Genomic DNA, 25,345 nt, shown 5'->3' on the forward strand with positions numbered 1-25,345 from the left:
TATTTTAACGGTCTCTGTCTCCCAACATTCTCCGAAAGTTCAGCAACATGTCTCAGCTCTTTTAATAACCCCAGGTATGAAATGCTGCCATGTTTCTGATGTGCTGTAGGTGGTATTGATAGACAGGTTTTTCTCTTCCTCAACTCTCGCTCACAGTATCACACTAGCTGCTCTGCGCTTAAAATCATCACCTACAGCAGTTTCGTAGCGCGCTACGAAACTGCTGTGTGATTTCAAAAACACAGTCTTCTTCCCTGCCTTTAAAAAATTCACCATGCCTAATTGATGCTTTGGACAAGGTTATGAGAACAACCTGTAAATGAGTATGGTTAATAGCCTCAACCTTTCTGCACAGCGTTTAACACATTTACAGTTAGTGCAAGGGCAGCTGGTGAAGTTTTTTGCTTGATTTGCTCTGTCATGATGATGGTACTGCTTAAAACATTTCACATGCTACCCTACCTTTAGGGTTCATCTATTCTTCCTTTAGTGCAGTCTCACAGCCACACTCTGTACTGTCTTCATTTTTTGCCTTCATAGATCTGTTCTTTGTAATCTCCATCTTTCTTTCAAAAGGGAGGGTTATTATTGACAAGATTTTCCTTTGGCTAGTGCTTAAACACAATGAAGACATTACTATCAAAACAAACCGAAAGCAGAAATATGTTTATCATAGAAAATTCTACTTCATGCACAGGCATCATCTTGAAAAGTTGACCAGCCAATGTTCTTAGCAACAGAACACGAGCTCAAATGCTGAGGGTCCCCTGTATTTCTTAGATCCATCCATGGTGCCATAGCTGGTCTCATACTATCATAATGAATGGCAGTATCCACCAGAACGGAATTGTTTAAAGCGGTAGGCATAAAACCTCTGACATAAGAGCTATTCGGAGGCATTAAATAAAAATTAAAAACAAGTCTGCTACCAAAGGACTTGTTGTTTCCAAACTGAATGCTATTGGCATAGGATCCATGTATCCCCAAATCTTCTAACACTGGCATAATTGTCTCTGTTGGAGGAAACCTGTGTTGAATGTTGGAATCGACGTCCATCCAAGGCTGCAAAAGGTCTTGTGAAGGATAACCGCCATTGATTGATGGATAAAACAGAGGAGAAACCTCATGTTGAAAAACTGGTAGATGATATCTAGCAACCTTTGGATACAAGGGTTCTGCAAGATCTTGAACATCATCAAGCCAAGACATGATTGAAGATTGATTGAAAATTTTCTGGAATTCTAAAAGTGCTTACAGACATTTCAGACAAATCAAAACTCATTTGTATGTCCCTAAAGATTCATGGTTCATTCAATTGTTGAGAGCTCTTGTTCTGAATTGTGTCTACCAGGCGATTCACAACATTTACAAGTCCTCCAAGAACATCTATTAAATCCTGACCTTGCTTTCTCTTGAGCTCTCTATCGAGCTCACTAATTTGTAGTTGCACTTGTTTATTTACCTCAATATCCTTCCAATACATGTCCCTGTCTAGCTGGCTGGAGCATATCTGTGCTTGAGTTGTTTTGCGAATAACCGCTTGTATATTCTGACAATTCTCACGAAGTACACTAATTATGTCATGCTCCCTATCATCTTCAATTGAACATCTTCCTTTCTTATGCCTTATGGTAGAATCTAGTGGTTCATTACCACTTCCTGAAACCGTTGGATCCTGCATCTTGACCATCTCATCTTGTGAGTCATCATTGGAAGTAAAAGATTATCTGCAGCCACACCCATGCTGTCAAAGGTAGCATCAGGATATGCAGTTGGTGTTTTATCTAGATTTGCATCCATCGCATCAAACAACTCCCTTTCTGTACTTGATGCCCAGCTTGTTGGAACTATCAAAATCCCAGTGTAGTATGCAGGACTCTCATGGAAAAAAAAAACTCTGTGGGGTTAGGACTTTGTCCTGCTTGCATACTTTGTCAAACACATAACTTCCTGGCTTTTTCAACTCAGTGTCCACTAAGAAGGAATTATTACGAATATTGTAACAAGCAGATCTGATTTTCCCCGGCAGGGCGCATTTGATGAGATTTCCTTTGTCATCCCTAATAGCTGAGATTTGATCTCCATGTCGTCTGAAGAACACAATAGAGGCCATGGAATGGACAACAAAAATTATATCATCCCCAAGGACAATAAACAGAATACTGCCAATGTCAAGAAACTCAAAGTTGTGTACATAGTAATCCCTATAAAACTTTGGTAGCTTCACTTTCTTGCCCAACTCTCGGAGACGCAAGTTGTGGAAGTATGAATCTCGCTCTATCAGCTCTTCTTGCATTTGAGGTTTGTTTCCATTCGTGAGTAACTCTGACGAAGACATCACTGCATTTAGACCATATTTGGTTGCGGCCATGCCATAAATTTTTTCATTTTCTTCTCTCGGCCTTTTCTTCTTTAATTGATCTGCCATATTTCGCAAGGGGTGGAAGCGTTTAATTGAGGATGAAGCTCTCTCTATCATGCCGCCTCCTAAAGCAACTTCTCATCCCAGATATAGACAATAGGTCTCAAATACACTAACAATTACCAGTTTGTATTTGGAGTAGTAATTCTAGATCATACTACGACAATCTGATCAAGGCGGAATTACCTTAAATAATACGAACACCTTTCCGGCAACCATAAGCAAATTTCGACCATGTGTCTCTGTCTTTCGTCGGTGGCAGAGCTAATGAACGAACAGCTAATATCGTTTGCCACATCTCTATCCCGATGTCATTAATCATGGCGACCCTGTGGTAATCAAATTCTTATAAAAACCACTTGACACTTGGCTTTTAATCACTGCATTCCATAAGAGAAACTTCTAATGCTGATATTGTCAAACAATTTATGCGCATTCTCCATGCTAGTTCACGGACATGGCAATATATAGCATCCATACGCGCCTTATGATCAAATGCGCAGCCTTCCAAGATGCCATGAATTCTGTGGTTCTGAATATTAAAATAATGCCAAACTGGATTTGACTCGGGCTCCAACTTCAATAACAGTCTGATGGTGTTCTCAAGCTAAGATACATCAGATGCAACAGGCCGGGGCTCGTACTGCATTCAAGGGTGCGCAGTCCTTCCCTTAGTTTCACAAACAGATATAATGTCCTGTACCATTCCAGCAACTTCCTCCAAGGAATGATTTGAATCCTTTATGTCACCAAGGTCGTCTTCAAAGGAGTTTTGTCTAGCAGTCTCTTCATGTTTCACTGAACCAGGAGCGCCATTTGTTGAACCTACCTTAGCAAACTTCCCATTGAATATTAAAAGAGCTAATCTCCAAAATATTGGTACATGGTGCACAATGATAGATGTAAGCCTACGAATGAGTCTTCCTCTGAAAGCATCTGCTTCTTCACCAGTCACTTTTTTAATATGAGACTCCCCTCTTATATCATTATCACCCAACAGAAAGGAATAATCTATCGAAGACTGCACAAGCTCTTATTTGATTTACCCAGAAGATTGGCCACTAAACCATAGACACTGTTTTGCAACTGCCAATGAGAACATTAAACCAATACTAGTATACTTCAATTCAACTATCAACTTTACATACAATCAATCCACTCAAATTATTTTTTCGGTGCAGAGAGGAACAAAAGATCTGGATTTCTCTTGAGCAATTGGGCAATTTGGAGGGCAGCTTACCAATGCCACATATGCAGCTTTGTGTAGTGCTTCTAGAAGTTTCCCTTAAATATCTGTCATTTCCCAATTTCGCAGCGCAGCCAATGCAAGGTCAATGTTTTCGCTACGAAATCACTAAAACAGATGGCGCTGCTAAACTGCTAACGAATTTATATGCTGCGAAACTGCTAAAAAGAATTCAGGCGCTGCGAAAACACCCGGTCTTTAAACTAGGCTAAAAATTTTTGGCAACAGCATTTTCAGTGATAACACCATCTATCTAATACCATGGGCCCATTACATTATTACTAACTACTTGTGGTCCCTTACATGATACGCGTTAACCACCTTATTTATTACTATGGTCCATCCCATTATTACATTATTCCCTTGGGTACCTCCCTTTGTACCCCATATTATCCCCCCTAGGTATATAACATAGAGTGAAGCACCTGTTTAAAAAGGGGAAGTCAACATGGGATCGACGTGTTCAGAGAAAAAAACGGGACCCTCAGGATAAAGTAAGCCACGTATAGAATCCGCTTGAACACATTTGATTGGTTATAAATTAACCAATAGTCTATTTTCTAGACGACCACCTTATTTTGATCAACCTCCTGCATCATTTTGGTATCAGAGCACAGAGATTGATTTTGACTGCAGTAAACATGCCGCCAAGGAGGGGAGCTAGCATAGGCCGAGGAAGACTTGAAGCAAATGCAGTTTTGCTGGAAGAGATCTGGAGTTTGCTTACAAAGATGGACACAATGGAGATTGCTCAGAGGAGAACACCTGATGAAGGAGTTTCCAGTGCCGCAGAAGAATGTTCTGAGGAAGAAGAAGAGGAGGAAAATGAAACTACCAAAGTTATCAAGATGTTGGCTAAAGTAGGTGGAAAACCAAAGGTGGAAATTCCTGTGGATTAAGGGAGTCTCAATGCAGAAGAGCTGGTGGATTGGATCAGTTCATTGGAAAAATACTTTGACTATGAGGAGGTTGATGACAAAAAGAAGGTGAAATTTGTAGTTACTAAATTAAAGGGTCATGCAGCTATTTGGTGGGATGAACTACAAACGTTCAAAACCAGAAAAGGAAATTCCAAGATCAAACAATGGGACAAAATGGTGAGTAAAATGAAAGCTAAATTTATGCTAAAAGATTATTAGTTAAATCTTTTCAAACAGTTACAGAATTTAAGGCAAAAAGGAATGTTTATTAAAGAATATGCAAAAGAGTTTTATAGATTGAGTATTCGAGCAGAAAATGCAGAGGATGACATGGAGAAGGTAGCCAGATATATCAATGGCTTAAGATATGACATATAGGATGAGATCAGCTTACTGAGTCTGAAGACCATTGAAGATGCCTATCAAGCAGGTTTGAAGGCAGAGGAGAAGATGTTGAGGAAACAAAATCATAGGAATAGAGGGAAAAGTTCAGCAAGAGGTAGAGGAACTACCACACCAAGGTTTCAAGAACATCAGAGTGGAGCAGGAAGTTCAATTAGTAGACCACCATAGGGGAGATTTTAATAGAGGAAGATTTGCACCCAGAGGAAGAGGTCAAGGAAAAGATATTCGGTGTTACACATGTGGAGAATGGGGACATGGATCATGGGATGGTCCTCATAATAGAACAACAAGTCAGAGGAATGTGAATGTGGCTGAGGAAAGGGAAGAAACACCTCAATAGAAAAGGAAGAATCCCCCGAAGTAGGAGAATCCTTGTTGTTGAAAAGGGTATTTCTTAAGGCAGAGAAAGAGACTAGAGAACCAACTCAGAGGAAGAGTTTGTTCAGAACTACATGAAAATCCAAAGGTAAATGTTGTAAAGTGATAATTGACAGTGGAAGCATTGATAACCTTGTTTCTACAGAGATGGTGGACACGCTAGGATTAGTGAAGATAGTACACCCTACTCCTTACAAAGTGTCATGGTTACAGAAAAGACATTAGATTATTGTGACAAAATAATGCAAGGTAGAGATACAGATTGGTACTTATAAAGATGTAATATTGTGTGATGCAATGCCAAAGGATGTATGCCATGTATTGCTAGGAAGACCTTGGCAGTTTGATCGAAAAGATATTCATGATGGGAGAAAAATACTTATACTCTGGAGAAGGATGGAAATAAACATACACTGCTGCCATTGAAGGATGAAGCTGACAAAGGAGCACCTGGAAACAATGTTATGCTAATGAGTGGAAAGGATCTATTGCAAGAGATTGGAAAAGGTGAAGAAATGCATTTTGCTGTCATAGCGAGACCTATGGTAATTTTGACTTCAACAAACTTAGATGATTTACCTGAAGAAACCAAAACTCTGTTGAATGATTTTGCTGATATTATTGTGGATGAGTTTCCAAATGCATTGCCACCAATCAGGAGTATTAGTCATCATATTGATCTAATATGAGGATCAAGTTTTCCAAACAAAGCAGCATACATATTAACTTCTCAAGAGAATGTAGACGTTGGAAAACAAGTGTAAGAACTGATGGATAAGGGACTAATCAGAGAGAATCTTAGTCCATGTGTTGTACCAACAGTACTCAGTCTAAAGAAAGGAGGTGAATGGCATATGTGTATAGATTCGAGAGCCATAAACAAGATCACTATCATGTATAGGTTTCCTTTACCACACATGGATGATTTGATGGATTGTTTGAGTGGGTCAAACTATTTTACTAAAACAGGTCTGAAGAGTGGATATCATCAAATAAAAATTAGAGAAGGAGATGAATGGAAGACTGCATTTAAAACAAACAGTAGGTTGTATGAGTGGTTAGCGATGCATTTTGGACTCACCAATGCACCTAGCACATTCATGAGATTGATGAATGAAGTCTTGAAGGAATATGCAGGCAAGTTTGTTATTTTTTATCTTGATGATAGTCTAGTTTTTAGTAGAAGTAAGGAAGAACATCTAGAGCATCTTAAATTGGTTTTAAGAACTATGCAGAAAGAGAAACTACTGATCAATTTGAAGAAATGTAGTTTCATGAAAGAAGAATTAATTTTGGGATTTGTAGTTTCTAAAGAAGGGTTGAAAATGGATCCAGAGAAAGTCCAAGCAATTTGGAACTGGCTTATTCCAACGAATATATTTGAGGTAAGAAGTTTTCATGGTCTTTCAAGTTTTTATAGGAAATTTATTAGAGGTTTTAGTCAAATTTGTGCACCAATTCTTAAAACAATCAAGGAGACTAATCAGCCATTCAAGTGGATAGAAGCAACATATAGGAATTTTAAGTTGCTAAAGAGGAAAATCACAGAAAAACTAGTTTTATCTTTACCTGATTTTGAAAAAGTATTTCAAGTTGAAACAGATGCTAGTGGAGTTGAAATTGGAGCAGTTTTGAGTCAGGAATAGAGACCAATAGCATACTTTAGTGAGAAATTAAATGAAGCTAAGAAGAAGTATTCTTCTTATGATAAATAATTTTATGCTATTGTACAAGCCTTAAAAAAATGGAGACATTATTTGCTACCAAAGGAGTTTATATTGTATTATGACAATCATGCATTACAGTTCATAAACAACCAACCAAAATTGAACTAGAAACATGCCAAGTGGGTAGAGGTTTTGTAGAGCTTTACTTTTGTGATAAAACACACAAGTGGTAAGTTGAACAAAGTTGTTGATGCTTTAAGTAGGGTAAATTTCATTGTGCAAGAATTAAAAGTTGGTGTTGTAGGATTTGAAGAAATGGTTGAAATGTATAAAGATGATACAGATTTCAAAGATATTTATACATTAGTACAAAATCCAATAGTTCATAATAGAAATCAGTGGTTAGATTATCTTATCCGAGGGGGTTTATTGTTTAAAGGCAAAAAGTTGTGCATTCCCAAATGTTCTATGAGGGAAAACATAATAAAGGAGAAACACAGTGGAGGATTATCTGCTCACTTTGGACAAGACAAAACCTTTTCTCAAGTAAATGCTTTTTACTATTGGTCAAAGATGCAGACTGATGTTAAGAGATTTGTTGAGAAGTGTAGGATATGTCAGCATGCTAGAGGGAGAAGCCAGAATATAGGATTGTACCAGCCATTGCCAATAACAGACCAACCATGGGATGCAGTTAGCATGGATTTTGTTTTGGGGTTACCTAGAACTCAAAGGGGGGATGATTCCATTTATGTTGTGGTAGATAGATTTTCCAAGATGGCACATTTCATTGCATGTAAGAAGACTAGTGATGCAACACATATTGTTAATCTATTTTTTTTCAGAAATTGTAAGATTGCATGGATTGCCTGTAAGTATTGTGTATGATAGAGATACAAAGTTTATAGGGCATTTTTGGAGAACTCTTTGGAAGAAACTAGGTGTTAAACTTAGTTTCAGTTCAGCATACCATCCTCAAACTGATGGATAGAACAAAGTGGTAAACAGAAACTTGGGGAACATATTGAGAAGTTTAGTGTATCAAAATCCTAAGTAGTGGGATTTAGCACTAGCTCAAGCTGAGTTTGCTTACAATGACACTCCAAATCAAAGTATTGGAATGAGTCCATTTCAGATTGTTTTTGGGATAAATCCAAGGGGTGTGTATGAGCTCAGAAATTCGAGTAAGTAGGAGACAAGAAGTGAAAAAACTGAAGAGTTTGTAGAGAAGATGCAGAGACTACAAGAAGATGTCAAAGGCAGATTGCAGGAAAGCAATGTCAAAGACAAACAGAGAGATGATATGAAAAGAAGAGAGAAATAATTCCAAGTGGGAGATTTAGTGACGGTGTATTTGAGAAAAGAAAGATTTCCTGCTAAGACTTACAATAAACTACAAATGAAAAATATAGGACCATGTAGAATTGTAAGAAAGTTTTCAACTAATGCTTATGAAATTGAATTGCTAGAGGGAATTGGAATATCACCTATATTCAATGTTGCAGATTTGTATCCATACAAAGAGACAGAGACAGAGCTACAGAAGGAAACTACAGAATATGAAGTTCAAACATTGAATTGGGAAGAACAAATGCCAAAGACAGTTAAGAAGGAGGTGGAAGCTGTTTTGGAGAAAAGAGTATCCAAAAGAACCAGAGGAGAGGTTTATTTTCAATATATAGTCAAATGGAAAGGATAGCCAATGGAGGATGCTAGTTGGTTGACAACAGCAAAGTTGCAGAAGTATGGAGTAAACCCTGAAAGTCTGAAGAATGATTATTTTCTCCCCTGGGAGTCTGATGCAGGAGCATCTGGAATTAACCAGCAATGTGATTGTTTGTTCACATGTTGTGGCTAAATGAGTTAAATTTTGCTGACCTGAGTTGTCGAAAGACAATTTTGGTAGAGAAGGTTGGATCTCTCGAAAATGATCTTTACTTCATTAATGTAATAACTAGAAAATTGTATTATTTTAGACTAGGGGATAAGTTCTTAGCATAGGTGTGTAACAGAGCTTAAGAATAGAGATTTGATTTTTAGATTGATTAAAATAGTGATTGAGTTGTTAGTGCAGTTAGAATAGGATTTGACTCATAAAAGAGAAGAAAATGTAATGGAGAAGGATTGGCTGTGATGATTGAGAATTGAGTGAGAAGCGAGAGTCTGAGTGACAAATAGGGTTTTGAGATTGAGATAGAGGTCAAATAAATTGTTGTAATTGAGCTTAGAGGGCAAGACTCTATAACTTCTATTATATTGAATAAATTGATTCAGTGTGAAACCGTGTGTTAATCCTGGTGCAAAATCTCGTTTACATCTGTGTATTTGTGTTCTGAAACTTAACCGGGTATTTCCTCTGTTTTCATGCTTTAATTGTAAATCTCAGCGTTTATGTGTTTATCATTAATTACAGTCATTTAGTGTTAATGGGTAATCTTGGAATTAAGCGCTAAAACATTTATTAAGTGCTTTATTAAAGTTTGAACTAATGCACATGGGTTGTATTGGAAAAGCGGGAAGTGGTATATCATGTGCCTTTCAGGTAGTAAGTGGTAATATTCTGAGTTTGCACTATTAGCTTGAGCACTTGACACGTCGCAATCAGAGGAGAGAGAAAAACTGCTTTTCCACGTGCCTTCGAAGTAATAAAGACCGTGCTTAAGTCCATGCAAAATCACATGACGACCATTGGATTAGATGGACATATCAATGGTAGAAGAAGAACGAGTTAGTTAGTGATTGGGATGAGTGATGACTGTTAGATCTGGAGAGAGGAGATCAACGACATAAAGCGAAGCACCTATTTAAAAAGGGGAAGTCAACGTGGGACCGATGTGTTTAGAGAAAAAACAGGACCCTCAAGATAAAATAAGCCACGTATAGAATCTGCTTGAACAGATCTGATTGGTTATAAATTAACCAATAGTCTATTTTCTAGATGACCACCTTATTTTGATCAACCTCCTACGTCATTTTACAACAGAAATTTCAATCTTAGTGAGGTTCTAGACCTCTCTACTTATACAACTAAAGTCCCCAACGACCTCTATTGGGTGCGGGATCCCCCAAGGGCAGTTTTGGGGCTTAAAGCCCAGATTTTGGTCTAATTTCGTAATCCAAATGTAAAGACTCCACATTTTGTGGTCACGGAGCCGCGTAGATGTTAAAGAGTCATAGGGTTGGCCGCCCTTATTTTAAAATGTAATGTTGGCTATAGAAGATCTACCCATGGTCCGCAGACCATGGGATTGTATAAATAGAGGTAAGCTCTAAGTAGTTAGAGGCATCAATCAGATTATAAAATTATGGAATAAGATATGATGTATGAGAGATAGATCTGAGTAGAAGTTTAGGTTTTGGGTCGTAGCATAGGTAGAGGCTCTGTAGCTGAGTGCGCACAGGCCTAGAAGTTCATAGCTGAGTGCGTAGGACAGGTCGAGTCTGTAATCATTCTAAATTATCAATAAAGAGAAGTATTCTACAAATTCTGTGTCTTTATTTCCTATTTATGCATCTATTATATTGGGTATAAATTTCACTTATAATGCTTATATGATGTGCGAATGTATGTAATTGTGTTGGATAAGTGACTGCAAGTAGGAACATCTGTTTACGTGAAGCTAACCAAGATATGATAATAAACACTTAGCCTAGTTAGGAAGATATCGTAGTTCACTTCCTTGGTAGTGTGAAAGGACTTCAGCCCCTGGTTAGGGCTGCACAAAAGACGATTGTACCCTTTCGCGAAGGTACTGAAGGGTGGAGCATAGGGTTAAGCAACCTGCGCGAAGGCAGGTATAGCTAGAATAAAATGACATCACATCCATCTCAAGGGTGAAAAAATTGGTTCCAGCATCCCCCCATACTGCTTCGGATGATACTTCAGTTCGTGCTCCGTGGGCTGATGCCGAAAGGGCCAGTAGTGTAGGGATTTGTTTGGCTAAATAACGTTGAACCTGGGTTAGGCCCCCACAAGCCAACAAATGGTTCCGTTGCTAGGATTGGAATCTACATGAGAGATGTGTGATGTCGTATCACTGGAATCCAACTAAGAAAGAAATCGAAGGCTGGTTGGACAGAAGGATTCACGAGTTCGCGGCGTAGGAGAACTGAAATCCTCACCTATCAAAAGAATAGTGGTTGGAACAATACTTGTATACGGAGATCCATGAAATATTTTTCGCGTCCTTTCCTATTGAGCTATATGAGTGGATCACAAAGCTAGTAGATAGTCAGGGAAGGTGGAAACTTGACGGTCCTATTGTGTGGACCCCTGAGCTAGTGCGAAGGTTGGAAGCATCGGGGGATAAGATCACGTGCGCTGTTGATCATTGGCTCGATCACATCATAGGAGGATTTGTTACCGAATTTGTGGTCGACACCTCAGTCAGCTATAGTGAGGCAGAGCGATGACTTTTCAAAGGACCATGAGGTAAGTACGTAAAATCTTTGAATACTTGGATTAAAATGCTGTTGTGCGAAAAACAGGTTATGTAGCTACCTTGATGTTTGGGATTATGCAAATTAGAAAAATTTACAGAAATGAAGGAAATAAGGGTCTAGAGTATAGCCCCTTGATTTCACCTCCGTGAGGGGATGAAGAAGGGATAGTGAAGGTCTCTTTGCGAAGTTTTATTCAGTTGATAAGACAAGGGTTTCCGTGAATACCACCTTTGCCCACACCACCTCCGTCTTCATTGCCATCAACTCCAACTTCACCTGTACCACTTCCATCACCACCACGATTCAATATGGAAAACACAGTGAATTTTCCTTTGTTCAAAGGTTTGGGAAATGAGGATCCAGACCAATTCTGGTTCGTTGTAAGGGCTGTATGGGAAGCTTAGGGTGTTACAGATGACCATATAAAGAAAGGGGCACTGGTTAGCACTCTGTAGGATCATGTGCTGACCTAGTATATTAAGTAATCCAACGATATCCCGAATGCAAGAGTAGTGGACATCCAAGCAACACTAAATAGAGAATTTAGTGGGCCTAAGTCCGAGTCGCAGTCGATTGTGGGATTCAAAGAAATCACGATGCGACTAGGCAAGACACCGTGGGAATTGGATCAAAGATTGAAGTGTCAAATCTGCGATGCCAATATGAATTTGATAGATGGATAGCATCACGAATGGTTTCTAGCTTCACTACTACCCTACCTAAGGAGCGAATTGTTGCAACAGAAGCTAACAACTTAGGCAGAGGGCTTGGAGATTGCCATGAGACTACATGAGACCACAATGCAAGATCTTAATCTAGGAGTTCAACAGGTCCACGCGCAGTCGCAAAATCTGTGCCTAGAGATGCAAAGTCTAAAGAAGGATAGGATGGTTTGAATAGAGGTGTGCAAGGAGGTATGGTGTTTGAAATGCAAGAGTCAGGGTCATGACAAAGACCATTGCATGGTATTTACAAATTACCTTGTAGGAGGAGGACTGATGCCTTTAAGGCCAGAAGATCAAGCAGGAACTAGCGGGGTGGTTGCTTTATGGTGCACTATCTGTTAGGTAGCCAAAGAACATGTCACGGATAACTATCACTTGCTACAAAAGTATGTGGAAATGCCACAAAAATTGTTCTGCAACTTTTGCATATCGGTAGGACATGATGAGCGTACCCGCAGGAGCTATGAATTGATGATGGATAGAACTCCCACCTACAGGGTTCAGGCCAAAATGCGGCCCCTTGAACAGAATGAAGGGATGGTGTGAATAGGATTTTAGGGGCGTGGACGAGGCTGAGGTGGAGGAGGACTTGGTAGAGGTCGCTAACAGTTGATTTGCTACAATTGCAGAGGGCCAGGACACTATGCCCGCGATTCCACTAATCCAACGTGCCCGTCGTGTAAGTATTGCACGTTGTTTGATCATGAAACAAAACATTGTCCTATGTTGATAGCTAGGATATGTGATAAAGGGGTGCTACCACCTCCCCTGACTTAGAACCTGTAGATGATGAGGTCTAAGCCATGTGAGGAAGACCCAAACATAAATATAGTGCTCCAGAGTGGAATTGCGATGGGGGATGACAAGGGAAACAACCGAAAGACAGTACATGGGTTCGCAAAGCCCCGACAAAAGAGGCCAAGTTCAATTTGGAGTGTGCTCATGAAGCATTCATGGAAGCTAAGAAGAGCTTCACTGAGGCCTCCACTTCAGGAAGCAAGGATAATCCTAAGCCAGAGATGGACCCATGTATGCTCACAACTTTCCTAGAAACCTATATGAAGTTACTGCGTGACAGTAAGGCTGTGAAAGGATTATAGGAACTTATCAATAGATGTGCTGGGACCACGCCAGGTGAACCACACATAGTCTGCAAGATTGGAAAGCATAAGACAAGGACAGGGTGTGAAATGAGACTCATTGTGCAGATCGGAGAATACGGAATGGATCAAGTCATTCTGGATTTGGGATCAGATGCAAATGTTCTACTGAAATGGACATGGGAGAGGATGGGGAGACCTGTGCTGCAATGGTCTCCAATTCAGCTAAGGATGGCGAATCAGTAGAAAATCATACCCATGGGATGGCTGCAGGGAGTGACCGTGGATATTGAGGGAGCGAGCGTGCTGGCAGATTTTGAAGTAATAGAGATTGTTGATGACAAAAATCCCTACCTTGTGCTCTAGGTAGTTGACTATGCTACTGATATGAACGGGGTAATCAATCTCAAGAAGCAAAAAATGATCTTTGAGAAGAAATCACTACACGTAACAATACCCTTGGATCTTGCTGAAGGATCACGCTATACGGAGCTGGTCCATGATTATGAGAGTGATGATGATCTGGAATACATCTATAAGATAATAGTGCGAGACCAAGACTAGGTGAATCCCACCACTGATGGGTGGATTACATGGGAGCATGAGAGCTCCTGCACTTCGAATTCTAACGAGGAAATAGAACACTAGCATAATTGGTTACATGAGTAACTATGCTGAATTGCAACATGATGACCTGGTCACTGCACTACGTATCATTAGAGGTAAGAAATATTCCTATCTATGATGGTCTAAATGAGGTAGATATATTTTTGGATGCATTTGAAAGGGAGGTGCCAGAAAGGCAACGCTTCCAGGCCTTAGACTGGGTACTACGCGGTATGCCCGCAAGATGGTTGGGTATGCACTAAGGAATTTTTGATGATTGGCGCAAATGTAGAAAAATGATGTGAACATGATTTGGGAAGCCTAGGATGCGGCTGATAGACAAGTATGATGGGCAGAATGATCCATGCACACATCTGGCCAAATGGATGCGGGCCTATGGAGAAAAGCCCCAACCTGAGCAAGTGCACCTATACTCCGCGCTAAAGTACCTAGTCAATAAGCCTGTGTTGGGTTTGCAGATGACGCTTGTTGTTCCAAGAGTACGATTTTGAAGTTGTTGTGAATCCTGGACCATTGAACGTGGGACCTGACCACCTACCGCGCATTGAGACAGGGGAGGAACCCACTAATTTGAAGGAAGGATTACCTGACGTGTAGCTCTTTGCTATGCACGTCGCGGATGGACATTTCGAGGATATAATACACTTCCTAACAATTGGAACTATGCCAAAAGGATACTCTGTGCAACAAAAGAAGGAATTAGTGGTGCGTGCGGTAGACTTCTTTGTCATTGCTGGTCATCTTTACAAAATGGTGAATGATGAAATACTGCAAAGGTATGTACCTGAATTTGAATGAAGCAGCATCCTCGTGGACGCTCATGGGGGTGCTGTAGGAGGACATTATGCAGAAAGAACAACTGCACAGAAGATTCTACACATAGGGTTGTGGTGGCCAACCCTTCATTAGGATTCAAAATCATATTGCAAGGCGTGCGATGTATGTTAAAGAATAGGTAGGCCATTGCGAAGGGATGAAATTCCTTGGAATATGAAAATGACATTGAAACCTTTCGAAGAGTGGGGAATAGATTTTCTAGGACCTATTCAGCCTCAAGGAAAGATAGGCGTGAGGTACATTATCACTGTGACTAAGTATTTGACTCGTTGGGCATAAGCGCAGCTAGTGAAGGATTGCATGGGTGCGACTGCCGTGAAGTTTCTATTTGAACCTACACTGACGCGATTTGGATGTCCAAAGATCTTGATGAGTGATCGTGGTATTCATTTCTGGAATGAGACAATCAGCGCACTAACAAAAGTGTTTCAGGTGTATCATCAAAAGAGCACACCTTATCACCCACAAGCTAACAGGATAGTGGAGGCATTCAACAAAGTACTTGAAAATGCGCTGACCAAGGTATGCAATGCTCAGCGATGTGATTAGGACCTACACATACCTACAGTATTATGGGCTTATTGGATGACATGTAAGAAGTTAACTGGATAGACACCCTTTAGGCTGGTATACGGGGTTGAAGCCATAATTCCTATGGAATACATCATGGCTAGTCTGCGGATAGCAGTGCTCACAGGTATGATGAATCACGGAGACCTAGAAGAGAGGCTTGTGTAGTTGGATGAGCTCAAAGAAGAGAGATTTTTGGTTGGATTTCACTAGCAGGTCCAAAAGCAGCATGAGAAGGCATGGCACGACCAACGTATTAAACTATGCACCTTTAAGGTGAATGACTTGGTGCTATTGTATGACAATAAGTATGATAAATTTCCAGGGAAATTCAGAATGTTTTGGCTGGGGACGTATGTTATTAAGGAGATTACCGATGGTGGCATGGTCAAGTTGGTTAAGTTGAATGGAGATCCCTCCCCAAGAAAGGTGAATGGCAGTTGTTTGAAGCCATACACAGATGCCTTGACCATCTGACTAGCTGACAGAAGCACACTCTTAGCACTCTAGGCAGCTGAAAGGAGGTGCGGGACTATAAACTACACTGCTCAAGACCTGTGCGATTTCAGGATTGCTCGAAGCAGTAGAGTGTCACAGGGTCCATAACAACGTGAAGACAGTTGCACTAGCGCGCAGTTCTATCAGAAAGTGACCGTTAAAGTCACTATTCAGTATTTGATGGTTAGTTTGAGGCCAAATGGAGCAGGCGGCAGTAATTTAAGGCAATACTTATGGGTTAGATTCTTGGAAATCTGCCACCGATCTAGCATTAATGGGCTGAATGTGGGGGGAACAGTCGAATTTGAATTCAAAGAGGCTTATAAATTTCAAGTGGCTATCCAGCAGCAAACACTCGACAATTTGAGAGATGAGTTGTTGCGTGCTCAAGTATACATGAACCATTGACCTATTCAAGACTCTGAAAACGAATTCATTGTTTGGGAAACTACTAAAGACACTGCAAGAATTGTGGAATAGCACTATGTTAGCACCCGCAGAAGCCATGGACACAGGAGAAGTGACAGTCGAGGAAGCCACGCAGGAAATTGCGGTAGTAGAAGCTCCAGAGAGCGCCTAAATAATAGCTGAGGTCCCTAAATCACCCAGAACATCGAGACCTAAGAAGCATAAGTAGGCTATGATCTCAGTGCGCGTCTCACCACGAAACCTAAAGAGGACCAAGCTCACCTTGTAGGAAAAGGAGAAGGCTATTAATATGGAGGCTGACGAGGAGGAATCTGAAGAAATCCTGGTGGAAGAAGAGGATGAAGAGATGGAAGTTGAAACCCAGGGTGTAGACCCTATTACCAGGCTGCCAGAATATGTTCCTCCACGCAAGGGAAAAGCCAAAGTGTCGAAGGACATAGATGAGAGCAAGAGCTCTCTGCAAAGCTCATTGCTCCTAGATGATATTGTTCTTGAGGGATTGTAGTTAAGGCGAGTTCTTGTACTAAAGTTTGAAGATTGGGACCTCGTGGATCATGAGAAATTACCGCATTGAGCGACTGAGTAGCTAATGCGCCGACAAATTGACGCAATGGCCAGAATGATTGATTTGGAGCCACGCAAATGGCTCAAGGGTGTAAAGAAAGCCGGGTTGCTAAATCTTCTATGGGTTTCGCATTACCACTGCGCCCCAGTGACCATCTTCATCATCAGGCAGCTACTCTACTTGGTGCATGATGGGTGCTTGTGGCTAGAGGAGCCCATTCCCATCACAGATCACTTGATTCATCGAATCACACGATTGCCTTACTCAGGGAAGGATCCAACCAATATTTCAGAAGGAAAAGGTGGCAAGTTGGCCCTCATGGAAGCAACGAAGAAGAAGTTCAAGTTGGAGAATAAGAAGCGAGGATATGCCATCTCCAACATTAACAACCCCGCAGTCAATGTCGTGATACAAATAATAGTAGGAAAAGTGATGTGAAAGTGTTGCCGAGATGAGGTGCCCATGCTTGTGATTGCACTAGCGGCCCAGTGCACGGAAGGAGTCCAGTTCAATTGGGTGAACTATCTATACGGCGAGTTCCTTGCGAATTATCGTGAGGCATAGGAGCAGGGAAAAACGTTTCACTACGCGTGGCTCCTGTTATCGATCATATTGGTGGCATGGGAGCTGGCTGAAGACAACCAATTCCCTTCAGTATAGACTTTCCAGAGGCAGTGAAATACGCTTCGTTGTGGGTGACCAAGGATCCGCAACGAATAAAGGAAAGCAATATCGTTTGGGTATTAATGGAGATGAATATCTAGATGGGGGTCAATCGCAAGCCGTAGTTGTCGCCCATAGTATACGGCAGTCTGAAGAGCTTTGCAGAGTTCAAAGCGGATTTACACCATGTCTTTATCAGGGTGTGGAAGGACCCTACAAAGACATGGCATAACCTCCCATATCTGGCGACAGATGATATGATATTTGTAGTGCGCGAGTCTTGGCTACCAGAGTGGCATGCTCTAGGAGGCTCCATGTGGAAACGGATAATTCCACCACACAGTGAAAGAAGGAAGAGACAAAGCTCTGGATGGTGTAGATGGCAGAGAAGCGCAGAAAGGAGGAAGTAGCGGCTAAGGCCCAGGAAGTGCGTGATGCCGCGAGGTTGGCAGAGCAGCAACAAATAGGAGGAGAAGAACGCGAAGGACAGAAGTCACCTTCACCCGACACTGAGGCAGAAATAGAGATAGAACAAGGTGGCATAGACCCACATACGACATCCACCCAACTCAAGCATCTGTGACCACGAGAGCAGGTAGTGCCATGAAAGAAAACAAACACATCAAAGACATCCTTCAACCCAATCACCCTCACTGAGGGGGATTTGCATTATATCGGAGAAATGGTGAGGGATGTCACTGCAGAGGCCCTCCAATAGTTCGAAGAGCAGCAGTATTTGTTATTGGGGGCTCTCTGGACAGAGTTGCAGGAGTTACAGGTACTCACTCCACAACCTGGAACAGTGTCCACCAGCCTCACGATCAACCTTTCAGCTGCCGAGGAGATGTTGAGCACAAGGGTGACGAACATGATAGTGCTACCAGATGGGGCACTTACTACAGATAAGGAGGCTAATAGGCCCATAATTAGTAGTCTAAAATGGGTAGGATTGAACATGGTTGTGCTCCCTCGGGAGACGCTCTACCTCTTACAAGATGGAGTCACGGCGGAACTTAGGGCCCAGGAGAGTCACACTCTACAGGTGATGAGCGGGCAATGCATCAACATTGAGAAGTTGGGCCTACAACGCAATGAGGCAGTGGAGCAGAACAAGCATATTATGTAGGTAGTAGAGGAAGCATGCCAGGTGGTCCTGGAGTTGGACATTGAAGCAGAAGAACCAGTGGAGGAGCATGTCTACAAGTTAGCCACATGGGTGCTCAATGCTTGAGTGGAGATGGCCAGGGTTTAGCTGGAGCTGAACCTGTAGATCACAGAACTGCAGTTGAAGGCCTAGCCTTAAACCCCGCCGGAAGTCAGGGAATATCATACCATTGCTATTACAACAACAATAGTGGCGGTTGACATTGCAGTGGCAGACTGCATGCAGCTATTTGAACAGTCATTCGAGGTCCTAACCACCCTGCAAAAGGACCTGAATGTAGAGTGCCTGGAGACAAAGGTGCACGAGCTACAACAGAGGTATGACGAGATAAAAGGGACCATGCAGATGGTTTCCCTTACGCAAAGGCTTGCATAGATGCAGGAGGCAAAGGTGCTCAAGGAATAGGTGGATGCTGCTCAGAATAAAGAAGCAGTCTTAAAATCATGCCTATAGCCATGAATAGATGAGGCTTACGTGATCATAGCCTCCATTGAAGGGTAGCTCGCAAAACTGTAGGCAACTCAACAGAAGATTCAGAGTAGCAGTTCAACAGCAGTCACCGAATAACGAGTGGAAGAAGTCCAGCAGGCAGCCACTCAGTGCGCTGCCGACGTTGTGGTGATCCAAACAGAGCTAAGAGGTCTTTGCACTAAGATCTCCGCACCTACAGAGTGACTCGAGGGCGAGTCACGATGTTTGTGTTGGGGGCATGTTGGGTGTGGGAACCCCGAAGGACAGTTTTGGGGTTTAAAGCCCATATTTTGGTCCAATTTTGTAATCCAAATGTAAAGACTCCACATTTTGTGGTCGCAGAGCACGTAGATGTTAAAGAGTCATATGGTTGGCCACCCTTATTTGAAAATGTAAAGTCGGTTGTAGAAGATCTACCCATGGTCTGCAGACCATGGGATTGTATAAATAGAGCTAAGCTCTAAGTAGTTAGAAGCATCAATCAGATTATGGAATTATTGAATAAGATATGATGTATGAGAGATAGCTCTGAGTAGAAGTCTAAGTTTTTAGTCGTAGAATAGGTAGAGGCTCTACAGCTTAGTGCGCGGACCCTTGCAGCCAAGTGCGCAAGGCAGGTCGAGTCTGTAATCGTTCTGAATTATCAATAAAGATAAGTATTGTACAAATTTTGTGTCTTTATTTCCTATTTATGCATATGTTATATTGGGTATATGTTGGGCATGGAATCCCCCCACATCATGTTTTGGGGCTCAAAGCCCAAGTTTGGAGTAATATTGTTGTAAAAACTCTGCAAATTGCGGGTGTGGAGCGTGAATTGTATGTTAGAGTCATAGGGCTATCTGCCCTAAGTTTTGAATGTAGTGTTGGCCTACCCATGGTCCGTGGACCATGGGATTGTATAAATAGAGTGAGGCTCTAAGTTGTAAAGTAACTAACTAATGAGTGGAATCAGATGGATAGAATAAGATAGTGAGCATAGAGTAAGGGTCTAAGTATCTTGGGTCGTAGTAGGAGGAAGAGGCTCTGCAGGTGAGTGCGTAGAGGCCTAGAAGAGTCCGCAACTAAGTGCACGGACCCCTACAGTTGAGTGCGCAGGGTAAGGTTGAGTCTGTAACAAAAGAAGAAAATAATAAAGAGAAGTTTTATCTGAATCTTGTGTATTTGTTTTGAGTTATTACATGTTTGATATTACTTGCAATTATACTTTTTATTTATTGCGTGAACTTATATGAATTCTGAGTATTGTTAAGTATAACTAAAAGGGTATAAATAAGTTCTGTTAATCACCTAATATCAGGCTGCGAGTAAGGACTTAGGTAATAAACCTGTTCGGCTCCCGAATAGGGCTGCGTGAAGGCAACATATCAGGCTGTGAGGTACATGTAAGTGCGCGTAGCAACATGTATGCAGGGTCGAACCATGGACCCCTTGATACCATCAGACATCTACACGATGCGGAAACCTAGTTCTAGCACCCTCCCATACTACTTCGGGTGAGACCTCAGTCTGCACTCCATGTACTGTTGCCGAAAGGTCCAGTAGTGTCAGGATTTATTTGGCTAAATCACCTCTGAACCTGGGTTAGGCCCCAACAAGCCAACAAATGGTTCTGTTGCCGAGACTGGGATTTGCATAAGGGATGTCTGATGTCGTGTCACTGGAATCCAACAAAGACATAAATTGAAGGGTGGTTGGACAAGAAGATTCATGAGTTTGCAGCGCAGGAAAACAAGAATCCGCGAGTATCAAAGGAACAGTGGTTGGAGCGCTACTTATATATGGAAATCCACAAAATTTTCTTTGCGTCCTTCCCCCCTGAGCTGTACAAGTGGATCGCGAAGCTAGTAGACAATTAGGGAAGGTGTAGGCTCGACAAACTAATTGTGTGGACTCAGGAATTGGTGCGTAGACTAGGAGCATCAGAAAATAAGATCAAGCACGCTATGGACCATTGGATTGATTGAATTATAGGGGGATTTATCACCGAGTTTGCCGTAGATATAACCGTCAGCTACAGTGAGGCAGAACGTCACTTCCTCAAGGGACTGCGGGGTAAGTAAATTAAATCATTAAACACTTGGATCAAAATTCTATTGTGTGAAAAGAGGGTTATGCGAATAAATTGATGTTTGGGACTACGTGAAGTGGGAGAATCTACCAAAACAAAGGTAGAGCAAAGATAGAAAATATCCCCTTGATTTCGCCGTGATGGGAAAGTGAGGAATAACTCGTGAAAGTTTCTCCTAGTAGCGCGATCAGTCTGATAAGGCAGTGAATTCTGCGCATACCACCCACACCTACACCACCACCACTGTCACCATTGTCACCCCCATCTCCACCCACACCACCTCCGCTACCACCACAGTTCAATGTGGCAAGCGCAATCAAACTGTCGGTATTTAGAGGAGTAGGGAATGAAGATCCGGACCAATTCTGGTTTGTAGTAAAGGCTGTATGGGAAGCACAAGGAGTCTTGGATGACAATATAAAGAAGGCTACGCTGGTAAGCACATTGCAGGATCGCGCACTAATGTGGTACATTAAGAATTCTAATGACCATCCAAACACATGGATCGCAGATATCCGGGCCGCGCTAAATAGGGAATTTAGCAGGCCTAAATCGGAGACACAGTCGATTATCGGGTTTAAGGAAATCACGATGCTTCCAGGAGAGACCCCATGTGATTTGGACCAGAGACTGAAGAGTATGATTCACGAAGCCAACATGACCTTGACGGATGGACAACGCCGCGCATGGTTTGTAGTGTCACTAACACCGCATTTAAGGACGACACTGTCACAACAAAAACTATCCACCCTGACCGAAGCTTTGGAGATTGCAATGAGATTGCACAAGACCCCTATACAAGATCCTGGTCTGGGAGTCCAACAAATCCACATGTAACTGCAAAATTTGTGTTTGGAAATGTAGAGTTTAAAACAGGACAGGACAACTCAGCCAGAGGCGCACGAGGAAGTATGGTGCATAAAATTTAAAGGCCAGGGGCATCACAAGGACCACTATCTAGTTTTCGAGAATTACTTGGCGGGAGGAGGGCCGATGTCGTTAAGACCAGAGGCACAAGTAGGACCGAGCTTGGCACCTACATTATGGTGCACGATTATTCAGATAGGAGGAAAACACACTACGGATAATTGTCACTTATTACAGAAGCATATGCAGACGTCTAAGAAATTATTCTGTAATTTCTGTAGGTCGGTAGGCCATGATAAGCACACCTGCAAAAGTTACGAGCTGATGATGCATCGAACCCCTGACTATAGAGTGCAGACTGAAATGCGAGCCCTCGATCTGAATGCAGGGATGGTGCATGCTGGATTTCAGGGGTGCGGACAATGTGAAGGTGGAATGGGACCAGGAAAGGGTTGCAGACAACTAATTTGTTACAATTGTGGAGGCCCAGGGCACTATGCCCATGATTGTACGAATCTGACGAGAGCATCATGTTTATACTGTACCCAATTTGATCATGAGATGGAGGACTGCCCTACACTAATAGCGAGGTTGCGCGATAAAGGAGTACTCCAGCCTCCCCTGACTCAGAACCTACAAATGATGAGGTCTGAGCTGCGCAAAGAAGTCCCAAATGTAAACATAGTGGTTCGAAGTGATATCACAACCGGAGATGACAAAGGTAAGCTGCCAGAAGAAAGTGCGTGGGTTCACAAGGCTCCTATAAAGGAACCTAAATTTGATTTGGAGCACACGAAGGAGACATTCATGGAAGCTAAGAGCTTCACAGGGGTCTCCACTTCAAGTAGTAAGGATCAACTAGAACCAGGGATGGATCCTTCAATGCTCACTACCTTTCTGGAGACATGCATGAAACTGCTACGTGATAGCAAGGTTGTAAAAGGATTGCAGGAACTTATCACTAGGTGCGTGGGGTCAGGAGAACTGCGCATAGTCTGGAAACTTGGAAAGCATGCATTGCAAACTGGAAGGGAAATGAGATTGACCGCGCAAATCAGAGAGTACAAAATGGATCAAGTAATTCTAGATCTTGGATTGGATGCGAATGTATTGCCAAAACAAACAGTGGAATGCATGGGTAGACCTGCGCTACAATGGTCTCCTATTCAATTGCGAATGGCGAACCAGCAGAAGATCCTACCGATGGGAAGATTGCAGGGGATAATAGTAGATATCGAAGGTGCTAGCGCGCTGGTAGATTTCGAAGTGATAGAGATTGTCGATGATAGCAATCCCTATCCCGTGCTACTGGGAATAGATTGGGCCACTGATATGAACGGAGTAATAAATCTAAAGAAGTGCAAAATGATTTTTGAGAAAAAGTCACTACGCATAGTGGTACCTTTAGACCCTGCGAAAGGAGCGCACTACACAGAACTAGTGCGCAATGATGATAGTGATGACGATCTCGACTGTATCTACAAGATAACCGCTCGAGAGTAGGATTGGGTGAATCCAACAGCAGATGGTAGGATTTCATGGGAGCGCGAAAGCTCCTGCACTTCGGATTCAGACAAAGAAATAGAGTGATGGTAGAATCAGTTACACGAAGTAACCATGCTCAATTGCAACATGATGGTAAGATCACTGCGCTGCATGACAACAGAGATAAGGGATCTGCCTAGGTACGATGGGTTGACAGTGACGGATGAATTCCTAAACGAATTTGAAAGTGAAGTGCTAGAACAACAGAGGTTCAATGCTTTGAAATGGGCACTACATGCTACGCCTGCAAGGTGGTGGGGTATGCACCAGCAGAGTTTCGGAGATTGGCGCAAATGTAGAAGGATGATGCACCTACGATTTGGAAAACCCCAGCTATGGATGAGAGCCAGTTATGAGGGGAAAAATAGCTTGTGCACCCACCTTTCCAGATGGGTACAGACGTATGGCATGCAGCCCGCACAAATGCACACCACTCCCATGATAGAAAACAAGAACAAAATGCAGCAGTAGGAAAGACGAAGTGCACCAAATATTATCCACGGGGAAGCATTTGACAGGGTGTGTGAAGTGCTGAACAGGGTCCACCGTGTGAAACACACTGACTGTGACTTGTGCGTACCAGTGGTTCGATGGGCCTATAGGACCATGTGCAAAACCCTGAATGTGAGAACAATGCTGAAGCTACAGAATGAAGTAGGGACTGTAATCTCTGAGGAGCATGCAAAGATGAATCCGTATGTAATAGCATCCATAGATTTGACAATGTGTGAAGCCTGGAATGAAGAAATCATGTAGCCATGAGAAACCAAACATATAAGACTTCAGGAATAAATTCGATGGGGAAACTATAGCCTTCGCGAACTTGAAAAATATCGGGTACGACTAAGGGAGAAAAGTGCTTTAATGAATGCTAAGGCCGAAGAAGGATAAGTAGGCAATGGGACCAATACACATGTCCCCGAGGAATTCGTGGCACAAGAAGTTATCAATGGAAGAAAAAGGGAAGGCAGTCATGATTAAAACAGATGAGGAGGAAGAAGACTTGTAGGCCCTGATTGTTGCTGAAGAAGAAGAAGAAGACGTGGAGGAGCACATCTAACCGTTGTGCTCTATAGTGAAACTACCCGCATATGTCCCTCCGCGAAAAGGGAAAACCAAAGTACTGAAGGATATGGATGCAACAAAGAGTTCACTCTAGACCCCGCTCCTCCCTGATGGCATTGTATTTGACAGCTCGCACCTAGGCCACATTCCCACCATGAAATTTGAAGACTGGGACCTTGCGGACAAAAAGAAGTTCTTGCACCTAGAGACGGTGAATCTGATGAAGCAGAATACGGAGGGGGCGGTGATAACGTTAGAGCTGCGAAAATGGCTGCGTAGTGTGGAAAAGGTTGGGTTGCTGCATTTGTTATGGATACCACATTTCCACCATGCACCCATCACCATTTTCATCATCAGGCAGCTACTCTGCTTGGTGCATGATGGGTATCTATGGCTAGAGGAGCCTATTCCCATCACGACAGACCTCATCCACTGTATTTCTTGGTTCCCCTGTAAGGGAAAGGACCCCACGACTATAGCCGTAAAAGGGAGTGATTTGGCTCTCGTGGAAGTAATGAAGGAAAAGTATAAGCTGGAGAAAAAGAAGAGGGGCTACGCCATTTCCAGCATCAAGGATATGTTAGAAAATTATATATTACGGAGCAATGGAACACATAAAATATTGCAAAAGTATAAACACAGAAAATGCACAAAACAAGAGAGACA

The 25,345-nt window shown here is 42.2% G+C and overlaps 1 pseudogene; it reads right to left on the minus strand.

The window, feature by feature from the left end:
- Positions 1 to 1,300: 1,300 nt before the first annotated feature.
- Positions 1,301 to 2,428, minus strand: LOC149162721 (uncharacterized; annotated as a pseudogene).
- Between the last annotated feature and the right edge of the window lie 22,917 nt (positions 2,429 to 25,345).

This window comes from Pinus tabuliformis, chromosome 5_2, assembly GCF_031772625.1.
Source record: "Pinus tabuliformis cultivar Carrire ecotype Pingquan chromosome 5_2, CPIR1, whole genome shotgun sequence".
Classification (NCBI taxonomy): domain Eukaryota; kingdom Viridiplantae; phylum Streptophyta; class Pinopsida; order Pinales; family Pinaceae; genus Pinus; species Pinus tabuliformis.